Source organism: Crocodylus siamensis, chromosome 1 (assembly GCF_052110815.1).
Source record: "Crocodylus siamensis isolate JL-2025a chromosome 1, ASM5211081v1, whole genome shotgun sequence".
Classification (NCBI taxonomy): domain Eukaryota; kingdom Metazoa; phylum Chordata; order Crocodylia; family Crocodylidae; genus Crocodylus; species Crocodylus siamensis.
In genome coordinates, this window is record NC_143395.1 from 128,763,672 (window position 1) to 128,789,581 (window position 25,910).

The 25,910-nt window shown below is 42.4% G+C and overlaps 1 protein-coding gene across 3 annotated transcripts in view; it reads left to right on the forward strand.

The window, feature by feature from the left end:
- Window positions 1-25,910, forward strand: part of PACRG (parkin coregulated) — a 501,797-nt gene that overhangs the window by 261,903 nt on the left and 213,984 nt on the right. The gene's annotated exons all lie outside the window — the stretch shown is intronic.

Here is a 25,910-nt window from a genome sequence, read left to right on the forward strand (position 1 = left end):
GGGGAATGAGGCATGAGCAAGAGATGTACCTCATTTTAATCACATGTTGAAGTTGCCAAGCATTTAGTATATTTATTAAACAAAAACTGTGCAACATTGCCCACTCAGAAATTTGGAATCTGTTTCTCAGTTAACACTGAGAGAGTGGGAAAAGATCCTGGCTGCACTGGGTGGTTATGATGTCGAGGGAGGGAGGAGGTGGGCAAGCCACTGGGGCTCAACAAACACGAAACTTTGGGGCGGCAGGGGAAATGCCACATGTGAAACTGCCACCTCTCATTTTAATTAAATAGTAGCTTCCAAAGTGTTTGCTTGCTTAATAAAGAAAAACTGTGGAACATTGCCTGCTCTGGAACTTGGATCAGAGCCCTCAGTGGCTCTTCTGTGCCCATTCTCTTTGGGCTGTTACACCTACGCTAGTAACAGCCAGTGGCTGGGGGTAGTGAGTTGGCCTTGGATGGCAGGATGAGTCAATGCTAGCCCTGGCACCAGGTCTCAGCAGCCTGGTCCCCCTTCTCTGCCACACTGCTGCGGATCCCACTGGATGGCTTCCTGGCTCCTCAGACCATGGGTCAGCAGTTCCTATGCACCATATCTCATGTTCTGGGGTTCCCCTACCCCTCCAGCATCTCCCAATCAATGCACAGTGTGCAGTATTTCTCCTTGGGTGCCATCCAGAGCCTGTCACCCTCACATGGGACTCTCAGGCATGTTGTTCCAGGGAGGAGTCCCTAGAGTGGGACTCTCCATGCTGAGACAGGATGACAGCAGCCTGTGGGAGCACTCCAACCCAGGTCAGCAGTGGTCTCCCTGCAGCTCAGGAGTGTTATAGCTGTATCCCAAGCAGTCTTTGACCCTATGCATAAACTCCTTAGCCTGGTGCTGCAACTCGCTCAGCAACATAGTGGCACATGTGACCTTCCTCAGAAAGCGGATGACCATCCATAGACCTTGTTCTTGGGTCTTCACAACACATTCCTTGGTCTGGGTGGCTCTTTCAAGTGCTGCAGCAGCATGGATATAAGCAGTTGCCAACCAGTCTATTCTAATACCTCACAATGAGGGTTCACTTTTGTCCTCATGTTGTTGGCACCATCTGGTCACATGTCTCAAGCACTCTGCAGGTGTCCAGGTGGTCATCCTGGATCCAGCATCTCAGGCTCGACGGCTGGGCCTCCTGCACACAAATGCAGAGTTTGCAAACAAGGGAGACACTGAGGGACCTGGTGAGTCCCTTGTCCAGACCCTTTTGCCTGCCCAGGGCTGGAAGCCACGCAGTTCCTCATGACCTGGCACTGACCACAGCACAAAATGCCTGCATTCCACCTCCCAGCTGGGAAAACCTGGATGCCTGGGTTCCATCTCCTTGCTGTGGGAGCCAGGAGGGCTGGAAAACCCAAGCATCAAGGTCCTGAGAGATAAGCCTTCTCTGGGAAGGGGGAGCAGAGAGAGGGAGTAAGGAGGGGGTTGTTAGGGAGAATTCCCATTTCCCACTGCACTTACCTGCAAAAATCTTTCAGTGTACAGCAGGATCTGTTTGGTTTAGTTTTCACATCAGGTGGACCTGGGTAAACATGGTGGCCTCTCCCAGGAAAGTGACAAGTCCTTGAGGGATGGAATGAGCAATTGTCAATTACCCAGATTTATGGCCCCACTCTTAGTAGGGTATAATTTGACCAAAAAGGTCTCTAGGTTTTGTTGTCGTAGTCAACTCATGGCCACAAGTAGCCACAGTGTGTTTCAGACAGAGGTGGATTACTTGTGTCAGAAAAGTCATGGTGGCAATCTGGCAAGTAGTACATGTAGCTGCCCTATTGGAATCCAAGGTGGCTGGCATGCATTCACATTTTGATTAATATTTCAACCCCTACTAGGTGGTTGAAAATTAATTCCAATGATAAAAACCAATGTTGTATGAACCAAGACCAATTATAAAATTTCTGTTGTGGTAGCCATATTGGATTCCAAGAGGGCTACCACAAATTTACAGTTTTGTTCATTAGTAAATACCCAAAGAGACTCACACTTAGCACCCTTAAGTAACTGTTACAATGGAGCCAACAGCATCACTGAGCCCATGAAAACATGGGAGGCACGGCTCAGAATCTGCAGGATGCATTATATGTCTTGAAGTAGGTTTGCAGTCAATGATTGGCCAAGGGACGCCTGCTAGAATTACACAAATAAATGAGGCACTCATTCAATGTAAGACAATTGTTGAATTCAACACTTGATTATGACAGTATTCTTGACAGACTATCACATCATATTGATCCTGCATTGCAGCATTCCAAAAGCCTCAGTTGGTACCATCCTTGCTACCATTCTTGTACACACAAAAGAGAAGTTGAGACACTGTTAAGGAAGTCATAGAAGGTAGAAGATGAAAGGAAACCCTACCAACAACACCCTAGGACATCCAGTAGATTGTCTACTCCAGCAGTTCCCTGGAGGATGTGCATATTCTCCCAGGAACGTTCTAATAAGAAGAGACTGAGTCAAGTGTTGTTATTTGAACCAGCCAGTGCAATACACAAGCTGGCAGAGAAGAATAAAGTGTTGCATTACCGAACTGTTATCAAAGATCTAATAGGTGCTGAGGCATGTTACCATCCTGAATGCAGGTGGGAGGAAGAATGAAAGCAACAAGTGTCTCATTTCCATTTGATGTGGAGATTGTGCAAGAAGGTATTCTTTTTTTCCTGAAGTGAGAGTGTGGCATCCAGTGATTGAACTAGATGCCAATTTTACATGAAAAAATGTATACAGTCTGGGAGATATACTTAAAATATATTGTGATTTAATAGAAGAAGAAGGTGATGAACATCCTCTGACTACACTACTGCTAAATTCCCAAACTCTGCACAACCAGATCAGGGCTTGACCATTCCCCACTCCCCAACATGTCTGGGTCAGGGCTGGATTGGATCACACCTCCCTCCATATTGCTGGATTGGGCCCCATAGCACCTTCCCAGCATACTGGATCTGGCCCATCAACCAGATCTGGCCTGTGGATGGACCGAGCACCACCCATCCAGCCTACAAGGCAAAAAGGTTAAGCATCACTGGTACAGACCAACTGCACTGCATGCCATGAGAGCCAGGTTTCAAAGATTTGTATCATAAATTTTTATGGGAGTGTGAAAAAGCAAATAAAACAGTCAAAACAGCTGTAATTGGAGATAACATGGAAAGAGGCGATTAGGTCTGTGACAGACATTAGAAGAAGGCATGATGTGCAATCCCAACACTAGCACTTCCTGCCATGCCACACATACATGGCAGGAGGCCTGATTGTGAGAATCAAGCATCAGATCCCTTACATCATGTTTCGGGTGCAGAAGAAGCCCAGGGTCACTTGTATGTAATTATAAAACATGTAATGAACCTGTGGAATACTTTGTCACAGGTTATTGTTAAAACCAGAAGCATGGGATGATTTAAAATTAACTAAGCATTTATAACAGTCATGAGAATACCCATTTTTTAATTTGATAGAATAACATTTACGAAGGGATGCAAACCTTCTGCTTCAAGGCTTCATTTGCCAAAATTAGGATATTAGGAAGAAACTTCAATTTTCAGCAGACTTTCAATAATTATCTGTGATGACGTTTCTTGCTTGTGTTTCTCAAACATATGGTACTAGTCCCTAGCAAGCCCAGAATATAGGTTTAAATAAACCACATCTCTGAAATGGGATGGTAGTTTCTATATTATAAATTTATTTTTAAGCCTAATAACTGCTCCCAGTTTCTGTTTCCCACTCTCGTATTCCTGTTTAGCACATGTATATAAATCAATCTGTGGCCCAACTCTCCAGTATTCTGGGTTGGTAGCAGGTGCAGTCTTCTCTATTCAGTATGTCTCAACCCTGAAATGTGGGCAAAGACTGTGGATTTGGCAAGATAGTTTACTCTCTGTGCCAGTTTTGTAGTTGGCCTCCTTAAGACTGCCATTAAGGATGTCAGTTTTGCTTGTGGTGATGTGGATATCTGTTCAATAGGAAAGTGACTACAAGTACCAGTTAATTTGGCATAGGAGCTGATGTGAGCTGGTGACTTAAATATGGAATTCTTGGTATCCTATTACCAGTTCACTGGGATAGACAGTTCCCTAATATCATGCCTCTGATTTTTCAATGCAACTTCCAGTACCTTCAGCTTACCTATGACACTTACTTTAATTAACGATGGGAGATCTCCTAAGTCTGTGGCCACTGAAAATTGTTGTTTTCTAAAGATTTAAAACCTTGCTTGGAAGCTTTTGTAGTATTTTCAAAACTAGGTATTATTTTTATAATCATATATAATGCCAAGGGAAATAAAACATCAAACATTTATTTTACTAGGGCATTACATCTGAAATCTGATTATAACCATTTTCATTTCAATCTGTTCTATCGTTTCTGGGTTTTGCCATTGTATTAGTAATGTCCACCTAATGTACTTGTCTCATGCAAAGGATGATGCCATTGTGTCCTGCAATATAGCTGATCTTACTGAATTCCATGTTATAGGAAAACCAGTAAGGGTCAAATCCTATTTCTCCTAAGGGTATGTAAGTGTAACTGATGCATAAAAATGTAGCTGTTTTTAAAATGCATCTTTGGCACTTAGGTCAGCTTTAGATCTTAGTTTCATCTGTGCAACTAGATTTGCCCTTCTCATCATGTATGTTCTGCTGTGATTCTCTTCCAGCTGGGTAGGCATATAACTGCATTTAAGTACCCAGTAGTGTGCTGAAGAAAAGTCAAAATTAATGACTGTTTAACAGAGAAGGGCCTTCTATCTTTTAGCCCAATGACTGGAGCACTTTGCCAGGGAATTGGAAACTTGTTAAACCCATCTCACCGAGCATCTTCCATTGCCTTAGAAAAGCGCTCAAACCATCAGGCCATGGGCAAGGCGTTGTCAAAAAGCACTCTACCCTTCCTATGAAATCTTGTCTTCTGGGCAGCCAAAAGAGGAAAATATGCGTGGTTAAAAATTCATTAAGACAAATGGGAAATATAACAAATTCAAAAGAAAGATATGTGGAAAGGGGAACAAATTAGGAGTATGTCTCAGGTGGTTGCTACCCTGAAGTAGGGTAGAAACTGTCCCAGTGCTGTGCATCCATTTTATCCAATGACTACATGCAAAATGTAAACATATAATTGGAGGAGGAACAGGGTTACTTCTCATTCCAAAATAGCACCTATCTCTCTGGAACACAGAACTGAGTTCCCTCTGACTTCCCTTCTTCTTTCTCTACATGTCATCTCCTCTTGGCTGCCCACTGGGTATTTTTCAACAGGAGGAGTGGAAGGCACTCTTGGCAATGCTTAGCCCATAGGCTGATAGTTAGTACACTTTTCTGGGAAGTTCAAGCCACCTCTTGGTGAGAGGGACCTAGAACCTGCTCCCTGGCAAGTCCAATGAACTCTAAATTATTAGGTTAATATGTTTCCTCCTCCTCCAAGCTTAAAACAGCTGCAAGTTGTGGTTTATCTCCAACCAATCTTTTAGGAAGTTATTCATGTACTCAGGCAAAACAAGATCTTCACAGAGCATATGAAGCCATAGTGAAGCTTTCTGGGCATTCTCACAAGAGCAAATCTAGTTAATCTGTTGGAACTAGGATCTAAAATCTATGTATGTGGCAAAAATACCTCTTACCCAGATACACTGAGATCTTTAGGTAGCATGTAGGACCAAATCCTATTTTACCCTAGTCATTGAATTGTCTATCAAACATAGTATAGGTTATTCTAATAATCAAGGCACTTGTTATTCTTCAAAATCACAAAATTGTAATGTTGCTACAGGCTAAAAGTGTATTTAGTTTTTGCAGTAGGATTTGGGTAGTTATGGTGTGTACTGCATGTTTTTGTGCAGTTGAAACTATTACTTTTAATAGATTAATATCATTGTGAGAGTTCCATATTATGTCTATGTCATGTCAATGCAGGGTGAAATGGAAGCCAGGGAAAAGAATATTGGCATGTAATTTGTTGTATAACACTCCTATACACACACACACACACACACACACACACACACACACACACACTTCACATTCCAAAGCATATTGGGGAGTTCACTCTATAGCCATTTGCAAACTTCCTAACCATTTCTATTATCCCTTCTATTTATTTAAATGGTTTTCTCTTCTACATTATTTAAAAAAAAATCTTACTTGCAGTCTAGCAACCTGTGGCAGCAATTTGGCAAGCAAGACTTCACTGACACAGAAAAGAGATACAAAAAAGAAAGTGTGTGAAAAATTGCGATGATAGGGTTTTGTTGGTAGCTTGTTATGTAGCAAAATGGAATCCCTGCATAATGTGCCAAGACAATACAGATAGTGCTAATGTACTGTTCTCAGCAGATACCCTAGTGAGGTCCAAACAGACATACAAGCAGAAAATCTACCAATGACCCCACAACTTACATTGCATTTCCTAGACAACAACTATTTGTTACCCAAACTAGCCTTACAACTGTATTAAAGTGGGTGCATTCAGGTAACTTTAAACCATTGAATAACAAAGTAAATCAACATTTAAAATAATAGTATAAAGGTGATAAATAATAAATTTGACATTATATTTAAATTGATGTGTATTAGTGTCAGCCTTTGGAGACCTGGTCCCACTGTGTTAGCCAGTGGGGACTCCTTATGTGAGCAAGGAAAGGTTCAGGTGCTTCTTTGGGGCATTGTTTGTATCACTGCATTTGCTTTCATGTATTTCCTTCTTCAGTGCAAAGGCATGCTTTCTATTTACATGAATAAGACTTACACTGCACTGAGTGGAGACTGTAGTTTTAATAGGCACTCAGAAGGCAGATTACTTGTAGCTGGAGGAATATGTAGCCTGAGCCTACGTAAGTTTCTGAAATTATATAGTTCACACCATGGTAGCACATTGACATAATATCTTATTACCACATTTGTTTCTATACTAGCACCATGGTACCTATCGTGTCATCACACCATTTATAACAACTTGAATTTCTTTGAACACTTCTACCTCCTTCACAATACCATAATAAATGTGAAATTCATAACCAATTCAACTCTACTATTGCGTTCATTATAGTACATACTGGGTATGGACAGATGTTTCATAGTTTCATAGTTGGTAGGGTCAGAAGGGACCTGAGCAGATCATCAAGTCCGACCCCCTGCCATGGCAGGAAAGAGAACTGGGGTCAAACGACCCTGGCAGGGTGTTCATCTAGCCTCCTCTTAAAGACCCCCAGGGTAGGAGCCAGCACAACATCTCTTAGAAGTTGGTTACAGATCCTAGCTGCCCTGACAGTGAAGTAGCGCCTCCTGATATCTAGCCTAAATCTACCCTCTGCCAGCTTGTGACCATTAATCCTAGTCACTCCTGGTAGTGCTTGGGGGACCAGGGACTCCCCTAATGCCTGCTGGTCCCCCCTGACTAGTTTGTAAACAGCCACTAGATCCCCCCTCAGCCTTCTCTTGTGGAGGCTGAACAGGTTCAGGTCCCTTAGCCTCTCCTTGTAGGACCTGCCTTGCTGACCCTTGATCATACGGGTGGCCCTCCTCTGGACCCTCTCCATGTTGTCCACATCCCTCCTGAAGTGCAGTGCCCAGAAGTGGACTCAGTACTCCAACTGTGGCCTGACTAGTGTCTCATAGAGGGGGAGGATCACCTCCTTAGACCTGCTTGAGATGCATCTGTGGATGCATGACAAGGTACGGTTGGCCTTCCTGACTGCACCCCCACACTGCCGGCCCATGTTCATCTTGGCATCAATGATGACTCCAAGATCCTTTTCTGCCTCTGTACTGACAAGAAGGGAGTTCCCCAACCTGTAGGTATGGGACTGGTTCTTCCTTCTCAGGTGCAGTACCTTGCACTTATCAATGTTGAAGCCCATCCTGTTCTCATCCGCCCACCCCTGTAACCTATCTAGGTCTGATTGCAGCCTATTCCTCCCTTTTAGCATGCCCACTTCTCCCCACATCTTAGTGTCATCTGTGAATTTGAACAAGGTGCTTTTTACCCCCTTGTCCAAGTCACTGATGAAGATGTTGAACAGTGCGGGCCCGAGGACCAAGCCCTGTGGAACCCCATTGCCCACATCCCTCCAGGTCGAAAACGACCCATCCACCACCACTCTCTGAGTGTGGCCCTCCAGCCAGTTGGTGACCCATTTGACTGTGTAGGTGTTGACACCACAGTCCACCAGTTTTTTAATGAGAACAGGGTGAGAGTCAGTGTCGAAGACTTCCAAAAGTCCAGAAAGACTATGTCCACTGCTACCCCTGCATCTAAGGATTTGGTGATCTGGTCGTAGAAGGCCACCAGGTTGGTCTAACAGGACCTGCCTCTAATGAACCCGTGTTGGTTGCCCCTAAGCATAATTTCCCCTGCTGGCCCCTCGAGGACATGCACCAGGATAATGCTCTCAAAAAGCTTGAGAGAAAAAAATGTTATATCTGTAGCAAGAAATACACCCTTTTAGCATGGGAAAAAGCAAATGTAGACATTCAAGCAGTTTTTCATGCAAAAAAATGGTAGTTCCACAAAGAGAAATGTTAGTTCTTTCCAACAGAGACTTCTTGGCAGCATTATTTCCAATGACACATGTAACACCTATCCAGTTATGTGTAGTGCCATGGGTGTGACTCAGTCCATCAGCATCCCAGGAGACTGTGTTATCACTCCTCCCCACACATGGCTCTAGTGATCAGTTTGTCATGCCAACTTCTACTGCTCCATGGAGACAGAACCAGGCCCACAGGTTGCGATGAAATCTCACTGCTCTCAGGTTTTACTGTGTGCTGGCAGGAATATGGAGCACACTGAACCTTCTGGTGCTGGACTGTAAGAAATTCCAGGTCTTTTCTGAATTCATTTCTCTGAATTCCTTATTCCACATGACTTTACTAACTAGTTCCTTTAGTTTATCAAAATGTGTCCTTTGGGAATACAAAGATGTTAATTATACACCTACTTTGTTTATTTGAAACTGAACTCATGACTAAGGCATCTCCTATGGTGTCCTCATAACTTTCGAAAACCAAGTCTAAAATAGATCATCTCCTGGCTCTGGAGCCACACAGTGCATTGGCAGCAAGGATCCTTTGTGGGCTGGAACTGACACTGACAAGTCTTTTTTGGCAGTGAAAACTGAAGTGGTTCACTATGGCTTTAAATTCCTAGCATGGGGCAGGCAAGGGAGGAGTTCCCAGTGGGTCCCCAGGTGGCCAGCCATACCATTGAGCTATACCACCTTCCTTTAAACTTAACTGTCCTCAGGAACCTCTGAGTTAGGATCCTCCCCCCACCCCCCCCCAAAAAAAGCATGCTGGGATCTCTGCTCACCAGGTCCCTGGATGCAGAGCACCAGTAGTACAAGCTCTCGCCATGTTCTGAATTGCTTTAGTTGACCAGGTTCTTGAATGCTTGTACAAAACTTTCTCACCATTTTCTTGTGGTGCTGCAAATTACCCGGAGCTTACTATCACTGCAGATGAGTGCTTGTCCACATCCTTAGTCGTGTGTGTATATTTAGTTCTTTATTCAGTTTTCCCAGCAGGCTGCTAACATGACCCACTCCAGGTTGGTTATTCTGCAGCTTTATCGAGTGATACGTGGTTTGGACACATTCATGATGCTAGTGTAAAGATTCTGCACTTGTTGACCTCAGTAATGCCAGCATCTGTAGCAGCGCTGCTGATACATTTCCATATCCTCTCATATTCTTACCTGTTCATATCCTCTCATATTCTTACCGGTTCTTTGCCATATTTCTGTAATCAAGGCATTACATGGGATGTCTCAGGTATTCCAAGTAAATCTCTGATTTTTTTGATACCTTAAGCTGTTCATTCACATACTATATGCCTATAGGTTTCCTGTGAGGGAAGTGATGTTCAATGGCATCAAGCTTTATCCATGATTCTGATATTGACTGTTTGCCTAGCCCAGATAATGGTATTGAATAGATGATAGCTTTTGCTTTTATTCATTTTTCTTTCAGTTGCATAAATCTGTTTTTGTTTTAGGTTTTTGTGACTGAAGTTTTGTGCTCCATATAATCCTTGTTTGACTGCCTAAAATGAGTCTATCAACCTATTTCTAAGATAGAGCTCTTAAACATCATGTTTAATTTTCTTTTAGAGACTTTCACTAGTGTAGTAATGTAGTAGTTCTGTTGACTATGCCATTACCCTAGGGATATGTTGGTGTAGTCATACTGTTAGGTCTTAATCAATTTCTGTAATTCTTCAAAAATACCACTAATGCAGGCTGACTAGTGCCTAAGCAGCCACCTGCACTTGATCTTTCAGAGCAGCTTGCTACAGTAATAAGGGTATTGTAACCTCTGCAACCACAACAACAAAATATCAGAATCTACATGAGGCCTGGACTGGAAAGGGGGAACAGAGACACCCATCTTTTTTGTCTCTTCCATACTATTTGAAGATGAAAGTTCATCGGAGTAGTCAGTCCAATACAACAGATACAAGGCATGCTGAAAGACAAAGTAACTTAGTAGCAGAACTAGGAACAGAACCCAGGACCCCTGACTTTGATCATTAGACTGTATTCTTTCTTCCAAAGCCCTTACTCCAAAGGTCACTGAAGTCAATAGGACTTTACTTTATTGGGCTTTGGATCAAGCCTATAAAACATACAACTTAATAACATGTCCTAGGCCGATGAAAAAAACCCTCTTTCTACATGAAATCAATACAATATATGAAACATGGATCAAAAGCAAGGTAGCTAGTACATCACAATGCACTGCTGTTAATGGAGAGCTATGGACTAATGGTAGGACTAGAACTCCAGTTTTAATACATGGATGTTGCAGAGACCAGTTCTTACTATTCAGTAGAGTCCTTCTAATAAGAACTCACATTGATTTCAAGCGGAGTTTGTTTGTGCCCTGATTCTTCTTGATCTTATTCACGTAAGTCATCCCACTGAAACCAGAGCCATAATTTCTGTTTGGAGTATGTAGTGACTTGCTATAACATGATATTAAAGTTGCATTTTATGTTGCACTCTTCATTTTATTTTGGCATCATTTATGTTTCTATGAATATTTCCATCTTTTGCTCATTAAAAAACCCTCCTGTATTACTTGCCTGTGTCTTGACATATCTGTGATCCAAAGAATGCTCAAAAAAGAGAGCAAATAATATTTTCCATTTGCTTAGATGTTAATTATAATTCTTCCTATTTGTATATTTTCTTGTCACTTATTTGGTCAATGTAACAATGGAACGGTGTTTTCTGTGAATGTAGAAAACATCTGTCCCTTTAGGTAACTTATGTACTCTCTGTGCAAGTCTTGGTAGATAAATGTATAAATAGGAATGCATACTTCTATATCACTTTCGTATTGAACAAATTGGTAATGTAGGAAAAAGTGTATAACCAGACACAATATGGTGTGGTTGATTTCCTTGGTGTGCACTGATTCCAAGGACAGTTTGAAGATCCATTGACATGATTTCATTTCATCTAGTAAAAACTATGTTATAAAAACTGCTTGTTTCGAATTCAGTTTGCAACATGTTAGAAGACACAGTTCATATTTCTCTGATAAATTAAATAAAAAAGACAAAGAACTGGACAGTGGACCACTGCAATCTAATCTAATTTGCTGCACTATATGGTGCTGGTCTCTGTATGATGTAACTGTTGAGGTTTGCAGAGATAATAAGGCAAAGTTCTAGCAAACGTTTTAGGCTTCTTTTTTACATAAGATTGATTTTCATTCCATACCCATATCTTCGCTTTTCACATTTCATTGCTTCAGAAGAAGATCAAAGTTCAGCAAGAAGTATGATAGTTATAGTATACTAACTATATACTATCTAAATAGTATGTATAATCTAAGTCCTCTCCCATTGTTTTCAAAGAGGGTTTCAGTTGGGCTGACATTAAGTTCTTGTGTCTCAGTAGGGTGAACAGTACAACTTGAAAATATTAGTATGACTTATGTAGTATTCTAATAATACTAGTGAATGTGACTCTTTTCTCTCATTATAATAGGAAAGGTTAACAAAGATAAGCCTGCTGTAATGAAATGTAGTTCAGGTGTCTGTATATTTTATGTAGGTAAGCAAGATGTAATTGCAAATTAAGTCTGATAAAGCTTAACAACTAGTAGACCATAGAGACAAGACCTTCTGCTTCACTAGTCAGTAGAGACAAGTGGCAGTTTATTGTGTTTTCAAAAGTGACCCTTAAATACTGAAAACAATGACAGTTGAAGCTATCAAAACAAATCCATAATGACAAGCTCTGTTATTGAAGGTGAGCATTGAGAACTGCAAAGCAATGAAAGCTCAGAATGTTATACTGGGATTAGATCAGTAAATAATTTTACTATTTTCACTAGAGTACACTTCAATCACCGAATACAAATAGGGTTCTTACAAAGAAAATGTGCAACAATTCAATTTCTATACCTTTTTCTAAGTGGAACCCTTTAATGCTGAATTCAGTACATAGAAAACAGGAGTTTATGTTTGACCATTGGTAGTCATTAGGATTACAGCGAACTGGTTTACAAGAAGTATCAACTAAGGGGTTAGAAATAATTTATATCTTTAAATGCACAGTTATAACAGTATTCAAAGGATAGATGTTGTCAGCAGCTTGTTGGCTATTCATCAGTCTATTAGGATTTTTTTATTGTCAGACAGAACAATAGGATCTAATTGCCTACTTAGTCTAGTATATTCTAACTGGCACAGGTTTTAATGAACAGTCTAACTGATTTTACTAAAACATCTAGCAGTGCATAAAACCCTTTTTAAATAGCATTTTTTCTAGCACGTGGTACACATACTACCTGAAAACATTGTAGAAAATGTATTCCAAACAAAATTCTGTGAAAATTTGAGTCCTCTTGTTTTTCTTTTTACCTGTCAGTTATTAATCATCAGTATTAAAATGCTACTGAAATATTTCCATGTCAAAACGTTATTGTGGCTGAGCTGACATCCTTCTCATTAGCATCAGCTGGAAAGCATATCTTAATAACAGAAGAATGTTTTAGGGATAAGATACACACATGTTATATAATCATCCTCTAAATACAGACAAAATGTACTATAATTATCAACATGGATGCCTTTTCATTTAATTCCCCTTTGTTCAATGAAGGCATATTTAAACCTATTATATCATGGAGGTTCTCAGCTTTGTCATGCAATATACCCTATTTATATTTTAATAAAATATTAAACACACAGAATTTTTGAATTTTCAGCATCACAGGACACACACTTTCCTTTGATAATAATTTGGGGAAAATGTTGTTAATAATACTTTCCACTTAAGTTTAGCTTTGAAACAAAATCAGTAATTATATATTTATCTTCAAAAAAAATTATACTGGAGAAAAAAGAAAAAATAGATCCATTTTAACATTTTAAAATGAAATGACTGATTACCATTTTGACTAGTAAATGATCCCATAGCTAATGGCTCAGTTGCCTCAGTATAGACTAGGCATATCACATTTTTACTGTAAGAAATTTTGTTGAATGATGAATAGCAAAATTTAAATTTGGATGATACTCAGGTTTTCCCACTTCCTGTCCCCAGTTTGATATTTTAAATTTCAAAGAAACTCCACCTACTACTTTTCTCCTCATAACAAAAGGAAAAAAGAAATCCTAGAATAATTCATGTAATTGAATTCTGTTAATCAAAATTCCCTCTGAAAAACCCTAAAGACTTCCCATTTCTATTCACTGAACAAAAATGTATTATTGAAAGAACTGATGAATGCTAAACAAAGCAAAATTTGATTTGTTAGGGTTTGAGGCATGCTACTGCCAATAACGAGTTAGAAGGCTTATATTCAAAAAATTTCCAGTGGACATTAACTGTCCCTAGACCAGTGGTTCCCAATCTGTGGTACACCTACCACCAGTGGTACACAGACAACCTATCAGTGGTACGCATTAACAGATTTATTATAATTGCTTTATATGACAAAAATGTCCTGGTGGCATTTAAGTTTGAACTGAAAAATTTGCCGGTGGTACTTAAGGTTGTATCATTTTAAATTGGTAATGCATAAACTGTCAGAGTTTGGGAACCACTGCCCAGGACTGTTGAACCAACTGTGCAAGTAACAGATCTTGTGCCTGAGCCATCTGCCATTGATTTCATTGCAAATTAGATTAGACTCTTTGTGAACTGTTTTTGCATGGGTTGCATCTCTTTGGCTGTTCTATAGCAACTTCTTGTCCTGGCTTCTAAATAGATACATCAAGTTGCCATATTGACAATGGTGGAAGTATTTCTAATTGATTTCATTAAATAAAAGTAAATTCCATATAAAAGTTTGTAAAACTAAATGCTTGCAACTCCTAATAAATCACTTGATACTGAAAAGAAAATCATTTGCCACTCACTATTATCTGAAAACCTGGATGTATCATCAACAGGAACTGCGGTGTTTCATTTTAATCATGGAAAAATGTGGATTTTGAGTTAAGTTTTTTAATCCAAAAATTGGGGATTTTTTTTAATCAGAGAAAACCATGATCCCTGGTCATCAGGAAAGCAGAAATTATCATCAATTTAACTCCACCTGAAACATAGACCCCATGCAGCTGTAGCCTGGGAAAGGGTTTAGGATTAATATTTTCAAATGTATGCTCAGGCTTTGACCATCATCTAGCTCCTTTGTGGATCTATATTTTAGTATGCGTAAGTAGCTCAAGGTGATTCATTCTAGCTACCAAATTCAGAAAGTGGTCTTGTATTGTCTAATTTGAATGCATACAGCTAATCATCATTACAGACTTAACACTGTATCTGATATTGGAAGCATATTTATGCTTGTACTGAAATAAAACAGATGTGTACAGATAAGCCAAAGACTTGTTTTTACATGGATTATCACAAATGCCTTCCAAAAATGAATGTGTCAGGAAAAGGCAAAGATCAAATACTGGTAATTTCTATGTTGGAATGTATGTCAAATTCTGTTTACTGTCAAGATGAGGTCTCCGAAAGAGAACAGTGCAGGTCACAGCATTTTTGTAGCATGCATGTCGTTGAAGTAAAAGGCATGTCACACCTTCTTTTCATTTGTGACATGCTGTCTGGGTTACTATAGTCAGTAAAACAGGTGTGTAACATATCTGTCAGTGTTTCCTTGACATCCTGCCCAGATGCTGCAGGCTCCATTTAATGCAATGTAATATCTTTTTAAACTGTATCAAAGATGGGGACAAGATTCTGTCCACCCAGCATTACCAAGTAATATTAAAAATCCCCATAATAATCTGGAATGGCATTGGTTGCTTTGGAACTGTTTTAGATGATACAGGTAACAAAAGGCATGAATTCATCCATTTCATTATTGCCTCTCCCTCTGCAGAAGCTTCAAAGTATTCTTCATTCCTCCTAAAACAATGCAAGTGATGTCAAGATAGAAAAAGGAAGTCAGTGACAGGTTGTCTAAAACTTCCTTTTCATTCTGCTTGGGATCCTGTTTGGATATCTAAAAGCCACAGTATACACTAGCTCTCAGTTCTGGAGGGAAACATCATATGTCAGCATTCAACTGATATGTTTCATAGATTCTTTGACTTAGAGGTATACCATTTTATATCAATGTAGGCTCTTATGCATGATTATAACTTCAACACAACTATGGCATTGCATCTCAAAATACTATAGTTAGGAGAGAACTTTACATGCCTCATGGTTCTTATCAATTTCTTCTGCAATTAACACAGAAAGTTAGATTGTCAGGTGATCTCCACAGGAATACTGGTGAACCCTGTTGGAACTTCATTCTCTGGGAAGTAGGTGGAAGAAGAAATAATCAAGAAAGTGCAAAAAGAATGCTGTGTTACAGAATATAAGGGCAGGACCAGGAACATACTCCTACTGGATAAGTACATACAGTCAAAAAACCTGAGATGGCATCCCTAATCCAGGGGTGGGCAAAGTCTGGCTCACAGGCTGGATCAGGCCCATGGCAGACTCCATTTCTCAGCAGCCCCTGCCCACATCACTGTGGCTGGTTTCCATAGGGACCCCAGCAGCAGCGGTGTTGTGACAGTGTGCAGCCAGGGTTTCCATAGAGACTATCCCCAGCAGTGCTGGGAGGGTGCACAGCTGGGTGAGGAGCTACTCCAGGGCTGGGATCTTGTGGAAGTAACAGCATGGTCCAGAGCCAGGGCAAAGCTACAATCTGCTGCCCTCATGCCTTGGGCAGGGGCATGCAGGCACTGGATTGCAGCTCTGCCCTAGTTCTGGACCATGCTGTCACCACTGCAAAATCCCAGCCCCAGCCTCAGAGCAGCTAGGGCCAGTCTTCATGGAAACACTGGCCTCGCACTGTCACAGCAATCCTGCTGCTGCTGCTGCTGCTGCTGCTGTGGTCCCCATGGAAACCAGCCTCAGTGACGTGGGCAGAGGCAGCTGGGAAATGGAGCCTCGCCACTGGCTGAATCCATCATTTTCCCCGCCCCGATCTAATCTATAAAGTTTCTCTAATCTGTGTAGCTTGGACCATTACAGAACAGAACTCTTGTTCACTTTTTGGTTGGCCAAGGCAGGCAGAGGCCTGGCTTGGCCAATGCCAGAAGGTGGGGGCAATCCCGCATGCCACCCAGCTCCACCAGGCTGCAATCGCCTCAGTTCCACCTTCTTGCCTCAGCCCACTTCCCCCTCCACCCCCTGTGCAGACCTTTGGCTAGAAGGGCCAGGGGTGGGCGGGGGGGGGTCCATTCCCCCCCACCCCCATGCCTGAGAGGTAAGGGAGAAAGCCACTGTCTTAGGAGCTTCCCCCCCAACCACTGTGCAGACCCCAGCTGCAGGCGGGGGCAGAGCTGTGGCGGGGGTCCATTCCCCCCTCTTGCCCACCTTCTGCGTCAACATCTGCCAAGCTGGGGAGCAAAGGCTTTGCTGCTTCTGCTCCATGACAGCCTGCAGGCAGGGCCACCCAGCTGAGCTGGAGCAGGTGAGCTGGGGTGGAGGCTACACCACCCAACCTGCAAGAGGGGATTAATGCGGGGGGTTACAAAGAATCCTGGGATACTGGAGGACTGTGACCTAAGTTGTGTCAGAGGGGGATCTGGAACAGAAGTTCCATAGACCAGTCTAACCTAAAGTGATTCAATCTAATACTACCTCCATTCAGGTCTATCTTAAACTGGATTCTGCCATTTTGAAACCAGTCTATGTGCACTGAACTTCTGTTCTTTTACAAGTGTATACTGATTTCCAATCACTTATACAGATGTATGTGTAATTTCTGTCCCCAGTCACTAAGTCCATGAGTGCTGAAGGAAGCTGCAATGTTGCACAATACCATACAAACCACAAAAATAAATTAAATAAAGACTATCCCTTTTGCAAAGGGCCTGCAATTTAATTAAAAGACTAGATGAACCAGAAGTATAACTGCAAAGATATGGTACAGCACAAGTGAATGATGAGACAATATCCTTGAGTGAGGTTAGCAGTGGTGTCTGTTCCTAGTTGCCTTACCTTTGTCAAGTTTATCAAGGGACTATAGCAAAGATTTTTTTTAATTGGGTTTCAGGTAGCTTTGCATATAGTTCTAACAGGATTCTCACAAGTCTGAGGCATGACATGAATGAAAGCATGAATATGCTTCTTTGAAAGTGTAACAACTGCGTGATGCATGATGAAGGGATAGTATCGTTAGCCATTTGAATGTGAAAGCAGGCTTCTGAATAGTGAAAGAGATTTCATAGAGGACCTGGGGAGGGGGGCAGGGGGGAAGAAGGGGAGCCGTGAAAGACCTTGAAAGTGAAGTAGCTTATGTTTAGCATGACAGACAATGGAGGAATCCTTGGCTGTATGACAGGGGTAGGCAAAATCTGGCTCACAGATTGAATCCAGCCTGTGGCAGACTCACCTGTGGTGGCAGCTCCTTCTGGCTGCTACCACCAGCCCCACTTCCCAGGCACCACTGGCCCATCCACCCTGACCCACTGCCAGGGGCAGAACCTGCACAGGCTGGGTGTGCGGCTGGGCAGCTGGGATGGGGCTGTGCCTGACAGTGAGATGGGCATGTGTGGCCGGGGAGACCCTGGCATCTTGGGACAGTGAAAGCGTGGGACTGGGACCAGGGCAGAACTACATTCTCCCTGCACGCTCCTGCAATGAGTGTGGGTTCCATAGGCAGGGGCATGCAGGGATTGGATCATGGCTCAGCCCCAGCCATAGCCCCAGCCCTGTGCTGTCATTGCCCCAAGATCCCAGCCTCAGAGCAGCTCCCCACCCAGCTGTGTGCACTGCCCATGCAGCTCCTGGCTAGCCTCCATGGAGACCCTGGGATCTTAGGGCTGTGACAGCATGGAGCTGGGACAAAGTGCTGGGACACACTGTCATGGCTCCCCGCTGTCATGGCCCCATGATCCTGGGTCTCCATGAAGACCAGCCAGGAGCTGTACAGGCAGGGGCTTCTGGAAAATGGAGTCCAGCCATGGGCCAGATCCAGCATTGTGCTCCTTTTGCTGTATGACATGGTCAAAGTAATTGGCTAAGAGAATGATATCTGCAGTGTTTGAATGGCTATGCTCAGGGGAAGATGTTCTCTGGCCTTGACAAAGACAAACAATGTAGTTACAGCTTTGTATGGTTAGAAAATTTTTATTTGTCTAAACCATAATATTCTAAGTTTTGTTGAGTGCTTTTGGGTTAAGCGCGGAATTTCCTGTCAAAGCAAAAGGTGGATGCTATGGGGACAAACAGAAGAGACAGTATCTGAGATATATTATGCAAAAAAGCCTGTAAGATTTAGAGTGGCTACTGTGAGATGGCTTAAGCAAATCTTATCACTAAGTTTTATATTATGGATAATGACTATTTAGGCCTTGAAGGGGATATATATTTATGAGTAGTGATTTAAAGACAGACCCAACCTTGAGTGCTGAAGGAAGCTGCAGTGTTGCACAATACCATACAAAGTAATATTATTTATTACTTTTACAGTGACCAGAAATTTACTTCAGGGGTGTATTTGGTAGCCGTGTTGGTCTGAGACAAAAAGACGTAGTTTTTTTGTATGTCAGAAATTTGCTGACACTTCAGGCACTTCAAAGTGTGTGTGTGTGTGTGTGTGTGTTTGTGTGTGTGTATAAAAAGAGGTCCTACTTAAAGAGCTTGCAATCCACTTTAACTGTTGAATGACACAAGACAGTCCCGACAGAGCTTCAAAGGAAGTATGGCATCCTGTTTTACCATGCCTACTACAGAGATTTTTTTTCCATATTAGGTGTTGTTCAGCAGAGCACTAGCACAAACCTTTGCATATCCTTTCCCTATGAAAGTCAACTAAAGACACCAAAATTTAAGTCCACATATTTATTTACTAATGTGGTGTGCACTATTTTCTAATGTTGCTAATATTTTAGGCATGTTAATATAATATAATTTTATTTTAGGTAAGTATTAAGAAATCAATAATAAATTTCATCAATCAAGATTTTAATAGAAATCTAATTTGTAATCACAACATAATTCAGCCATTAGTATTTGAGCTCTAAAAATCTAGTAGGCTATGCAGTCTTTGAAAATATAAGATAGTTTTGGCCACCAGTGGGATCTGTTATTTTTTTTTATTAATGAAGTAGAAATGCGTTGAGAATCACAACAAAAGGAAGAACTAAAGTTCCAATAAAGTGTGTATTGGGCATGTTTACACATGCACCCCACTGTGCAGTTGGTATTAGCACAGTCATTTAGTACTTGCTTTCAAGTACTAAATGGCTGCTCAGTACCCACCAGTCCTGTGCAGTCCCAGCAGCACAGAGGTTGTTTCCAACTTTACTGCCAGAGTGTCTCTGTAGATGACCCAAGCCTCTAGTTGCCTCAAACAATGGTCATGGACTGTGCCCTGCTCTGTTTTTTTGCCCAGGTTATGTTTTGAACCCTGGATATCCAGGGGTCTAATTTTGCCCCTGCGCTGCAAATTTGCAGCATGGGGAATGTTTTTTGTTCCTGTACATGCCTCTTGCAGTATCTCAAAGGGTTTCAAGATGATGCAAGAGGAACATGCGTGCTCATCTGGATGCATCCTAGGAGGGTAGTATAACACTGGAACAGGTTACCCAGAGAGGTAGTGGAAACTCCATGCTTGGAGATTTTCAAAACCCATATAAACAAAGCTTTGACTGGGATGATCTAGTTGAGCCTGGTCCTGCTTTGAGCAACTGGTTGGACTAGATAACCTCTGGAGATCCCTTTTAACCCTAATTTTCTATGATTCTATGAAAACTCTCCAGAGTTAAGTGATAAAATTCTGGTACCATTAAAGGCAACAAGAAAGCTCTAATTGATTTTAATGGGCTTTGGATTTGACTTCTGGTCTTGTCACTAAAGTTTGTTACATCATGAGTTATCTCCTATTTCAGCCTATGGGCTTATAGCTCAAACTAAACTCAGCTAGCACAGTATCACACAAGATGCAAGGGCAGTCTTTAGAGTAGTCAGATAGAAACAATTAACAGCTCAAAACCACATGTGGGATAAAATTCCAGCTCTCTCAAAGTCATTGGGAGTTTTGCCATTGATTTCAGCAGAGTCAGGATTTCATCCTGTGAATTTAATCTAGAAATCAATTGGAAGTCAATGCAAACTGAGAACCACAGTTTTAATGAGTCTTCTTAATTAATTATCTGTAATGACTGGGTTGTGGGCAGCCTTTCTTAGTGGTTAGGACACAGGGGAAAAGGGAGGAACCAATCACAGGCCAAGTTAGGGGACAGGAATCAGAGACCAAGTTATAAGATCTAAAGGGAAATCCAGAGGTACAGTCCAAAATATGGGCCAAGTCAAGGTTCAAGAATCATGTGCTGGTGCTGAGACCTGAATGATCTAGAGCAGAGGTTCCCAACTGAGCCACAAAGGGTCAGCTGCCAGATCATGGTACAAGCCCCCGGCTCAGACCCCATCTGTCTGCCTGGGCGAGTGGCTTTCGCCACTGGCAGTCACATGTGGGATTAAGGCTGGGTGGCCCCAGGAGGGAGGCAGCCAGCTCCATGCACTCCATCCCGCTCCCGTGCTCATCATAAGTATAAAAAAGGTTGGGAACAACTGATCTACAGTAGCCAGAGCCAAAGTTGGGGTATATCAGGAGTCATAGCCAGGGTCAGTTACACCAAAATTCAGAGCTTAGGTCAGGGTATGCGAGGAGACAAAAGTCAGAGATTGAGTTACCAGATCCAAGGGGAGTATTCAAAAAGCCAAAGTCCAGCAATAGGGCCAAGCAGGGTCAAAAATCACAGTGTGTCTATGCTTGTGCTCCAATGCTTTTAATTAAAATGCATCAGAGCAGACTCAATCAAGTTGGGGTACACCAGGAATCAAAGCAAGGACTGGATCAATCAAGTATGCTGGAGTGTTCCAGTTAGAATGCTTCAGCCTGCCTCACCTGCCATGTGTATTCAGCATCCCAAAATAATGGTCGGGGTGCTTGTCAAATGAGCTTTAGTTAAAGTGCCCCCACAGCCATTTTGAAACACAGGACACTGAATACATATGACGCTGGCATTTTAATTAGAGTGGCTATCTGGAGCTGCTGTAATTAGCCCCCCACTTTCACCCACACCTTGGAGCACATGTATAGACACCCAGAGAGCACAGAATCAGAGACGCTTATCATAAGAACTGTTGGCTGGCCTGTAGCCTGCTGTCAGAGGTGGACCTGAGTGGAGAGGCTGCTCCCTCCCAGGAGCGAATCAGGGCGCCAACATTGGCCCGATTAGCTGGCCTAAGACTGCTGGTCAGAGTCAAGCAGGTGTAGCCAACAAGGCAATTAGCCTGTTAGGGCATATTTAATGCACGTTCGCCTGACATTGTTTATAGGCCCTAATTTTTAAGAGTTGACTTTTAGATTAGGCCACTGAATTCTGAGGTTTGGTATTCAAAATGACACTTGCAACACCTGACCACAACCCATTTTGTGTATCAAAGTTGGTTCCCAAATTTGAAAATTGGTCTCTAGGCTTGAATAACAAATTAGATGATCCTATGGTGTGCATCACTGCCAAATGTACTTAACATTTTAAATATAGAAATTTACCTAGTTAAACAAAGTAACTTAAATGGGTTCAGTACAAGTGATTTTCTTTGTCCAGAATCAGGCATTTTTGCAATATTGAATAGATTTAAATTCTAAGGCACAGTTCCAACAAAGTGCAAATGTAGCCCCTAGCAACAACAGGGCTTTGTGTTTAGTGTCCTGTACACAATACTGAAAATCTTTATCTAGATTTATTACGCCCATCAGTACTCTCTCAGGTTTACAAAAAATGTTTAAAACCACACTGATTAAATCAACTGAAAGCATCAATTAAATAAACCTTTCTAAGAGTCTCCGTGACCATAAAATGAAGTAACTGTTTATTAATTCTAGTTAACCCCTAGGGAATCAATCTTTCAAGAATTCTCCTCAGCTTTGAAACCAAAAAAAAAAAAAAAATCTACCTAACATGCGTCTCAAAATAATTCCTTTGAAATCCTCTATCCCTATGGCAGCTAAAGAGAAAACAGGTGACCCTTGTGATATGTCTAAAGGCTACCCTATCTAGTCAAGTCCTGGACCTTACCATGGGTGTCCTGCCACTCATGCTTTCCCCTTATCTCTTCCCCTCTTGAGCTGCATCATTATCCAAGCGGTGATCACAGACTGCCCACAAACGCTGCTGGCGGTGTTGGCCGTGAGGGCGGGTGGCAAGCAGTAACCACCTGCAGGCACTGCCGGCATTGTCAGCGGCGCCTTTTCACAGGGGGTGCACTGCCACACTCGGGGTGCATATGCACCTGCGTGCACCCCCTATGTACCCCCAGTGATGCAAGATATATCTTTGATACCAGTTCAGAACAACAAAAGTCATGGCAAAACATGTGAAAAAATATTGAGTAACTTTTGCACTCTCACTGGCAGGTGGTTACTGCTTGCCACCTGCCCTCACTGCCAACACTGCCAGCAGCGTTTGCGGGCAGTCTGTGATCACCGCTGGTGTCTGCAGGTGGTCGCCAACCACTGGTTGGTGCTCGCCCCCACTGCTGCCAACAGTGCTGAAGCTGCCTGCGGGAGCCCCCTGCTTACCGCCACCATGCTCCTGCCACCAACAGTGCTGCCGCCATCTGCAGGAGCTTGCTGTGTCTCCCCAGCCTCCGGGGGCACATGGCATTCGTGTCTTGCGTCTTTCTTAATATCCAAAATAGATATATTGACATTATTCAAAGTATTTAATGAACTGTGGAGATATCAACAATTTCTTGTATTCAGTTGATATGCAATGTACTTTTTAGTTATATTAATGAAACCAATAGGTCTCAGTAAGCGCTGGAAAGTTTGTTGATTAGGGGTTGTAAATAACTTGGGTTACCTTGAAACATGTCTGTTTCATAAATGCACTGAATCAGTATGGAAACAACCTTTGACTCCTAACATACTAGGAAGACAGTTTGTCCAATGTGATTTACATACATTTGTCATCTTATTTAAAAAGAAATAGTTTTGGTATGTCAATTTTCAAACTAACGTCCACTTCTGTAAAAGTGTCTTCAATTCCTGTAAGAAGGCTGCTGCAACAAGTACACTGATGAATTGTAAAGTGACATGAATTGCTTTGTCTGTATGCTGCACCAAATTATTTCATCAGCAGAGTCCAAGCAGGGAGCCATCTGACTTGACTTTGTGCCTTTACATAAAGGGCTGGAGATCTTGATTTCTGTGCAACTATTGGACTTGTGATAAAAGGGCTGAAAACAACTGTGAATTTTAACTAAGATATTGTGTTAATAAAAAGACAAGAAAAAAGAAACATACTTAAGAAACCCAGATTCACATACTAATTAAAAGAAGCAGTTAAGTAAACTTACAGCAATCCACTAGCCTGCACTTGGGGGGGTATTCCTCATTACACTGTCACAGGTGCCCACTCATTAGCAGACTTTTAATCAACTACTGTTGTTGGCTACCTCATGATGAGTCAGGAGCTCCTACTGCTGGTTTCTATAATAATTGTGGACTTAATAGAATTAGAATGGCCCCCAGAGGAATAATTATAGAGATGGCCTAAAAAGGATCTTAATTCCATTGCTAATGGACCTTTGTCTCCCAGAAAGGAGAGATTTGTTTTCCCAGTATATACATCTTTGCTTACATGGTTTGGTGGATTCTTTCATCTTGAGCCTATTCTGTGGCAGACATCTAGCCCCATGGATCCTACATGCTCCCTAAAACAGAAGAGAAAAAACACAAAATATATTTCTTGGGGATACACGAGATACATACTCACTTCCATGGGGAAGCTCCAAAACTTCACATTAAGAAAAGTAGATTTAAAGAAGTAGCTAGGTATCCATAACAGGATCAGGCCCCAGGGGCAGCTGGGATGCCCCCTGGAGGCCACACAGCTCCTGCCCCACTGGCTTCTTAGGTACCTTCCCTTTCCTCTTTCCTGCCATGCCTAGATGGTATTATTTTATACCAAAAAGGTAGGCTTCCCCAGGGTCCCAGAGTGAGTTCTTGTCTATTCTTCAGTCTCCAGGTCCCTCCCAGACACAGATATCATAGATTTCATAGACATCAGGGCTGGAAGGGACCTCGGAAGATCATCAAGTCCAGCTCCCTACCTGAAGGGCAGGAAGTCAGCTGGAGTCATAGGATCCCAGTAAGATAAGCGTCCAATTTTTTCTTGAACGTGTTCAATGTAGGTGCTTGAACCACCTCCGATGGCAGGCTATTCCAGATCTTGGGGGCTCAGACAGTAAAGAAGTTCTTCCTTATGTCCAGCCTGAATTTGTCTTGCAGTAGTTTATAACCGTTCGACCTCGTCATCCCTTGGGGCGCTCTGGTGAACAAACATTCCCCCAGATCCTGGTGAACACCCATGATAAACTTATAGGTGGCCACCAGATCACCTCTGAGCCTGCGCTTTTCCAGGATGAAGAACCCCATAGCTCTCACCCTGTCGTCATAAGGTCTGTTTTCCTGACCTCTGATCATGCATGTAGCTCTTCTCTGGACTCTCTCAAGCTTCTCCACATCCTTTTTTAATTGTGGGGCCCAAAACTGGACGCAGTACTCCAGCTGTGGCCTCACCAAGGCTGAGTACAAGGGGAGAATGATGTCCCAGGATTTGGTTGAGAAGCATCTATGGATGCAAGCCAGCATTTTGGTCACTTTACTAGCTGCAGCATCGCATTGAAGGCTCATGTTCATCTAGTGATCAGTGATGACCCCCAAGTCTCTTTCTTCCATAGTGCTAGCCAGATGATTCCAGTCCTGCCCCTCAAGCATGAAGTGGGGCCCTGCTGGACCCAGCCATGCCCATCCAGTTGCCTTAAGGACTATTTGTGGCCTCTTTCTGCTCCTAAAGCCATGCTCATGCTTCACAGTTGTCACTTGGTTCCCAGTTACTCCCTTGTGCCCCTATCCCTGACAGAGCTTAAAATCTTGTGTGCCACTTGGGCACCCCTGTGGCTCCTTTCCACCCCTTACAGCTAGACCTGGTCCTCGTATAAACTACAACAAAATTTAAGCAACCACTTTAAACTCAAAGTCCTCCCTCTGGGTCAGTAACTTCCCCACAGGCCACAAATCCTCCTTAGCTCTTTACTTCCATCACTTGGGGACAGATTGGTTTCCAGTCAATCCCTCTCTGCAGCTATCCTGCTAAGGAGCTCCTCTCCCTGCTGCCTGCAGGGCTAGACTGACTGACTGTTCTTAGGCACTAGCCTTATGTGGCTTTCCAGCCACCCACAAGGGTTTCCATGTTTGCCTGATGGCTGGCTTACCCTCCTCTATGATGGCTTAGCTGAGCTGCTTTTAGATCTTTGTTCCTGGGCACATAGATGTCTCCCTAGGTAGTCCTTATCCTGTTGTTATGGGTCTGTCTGCTTTC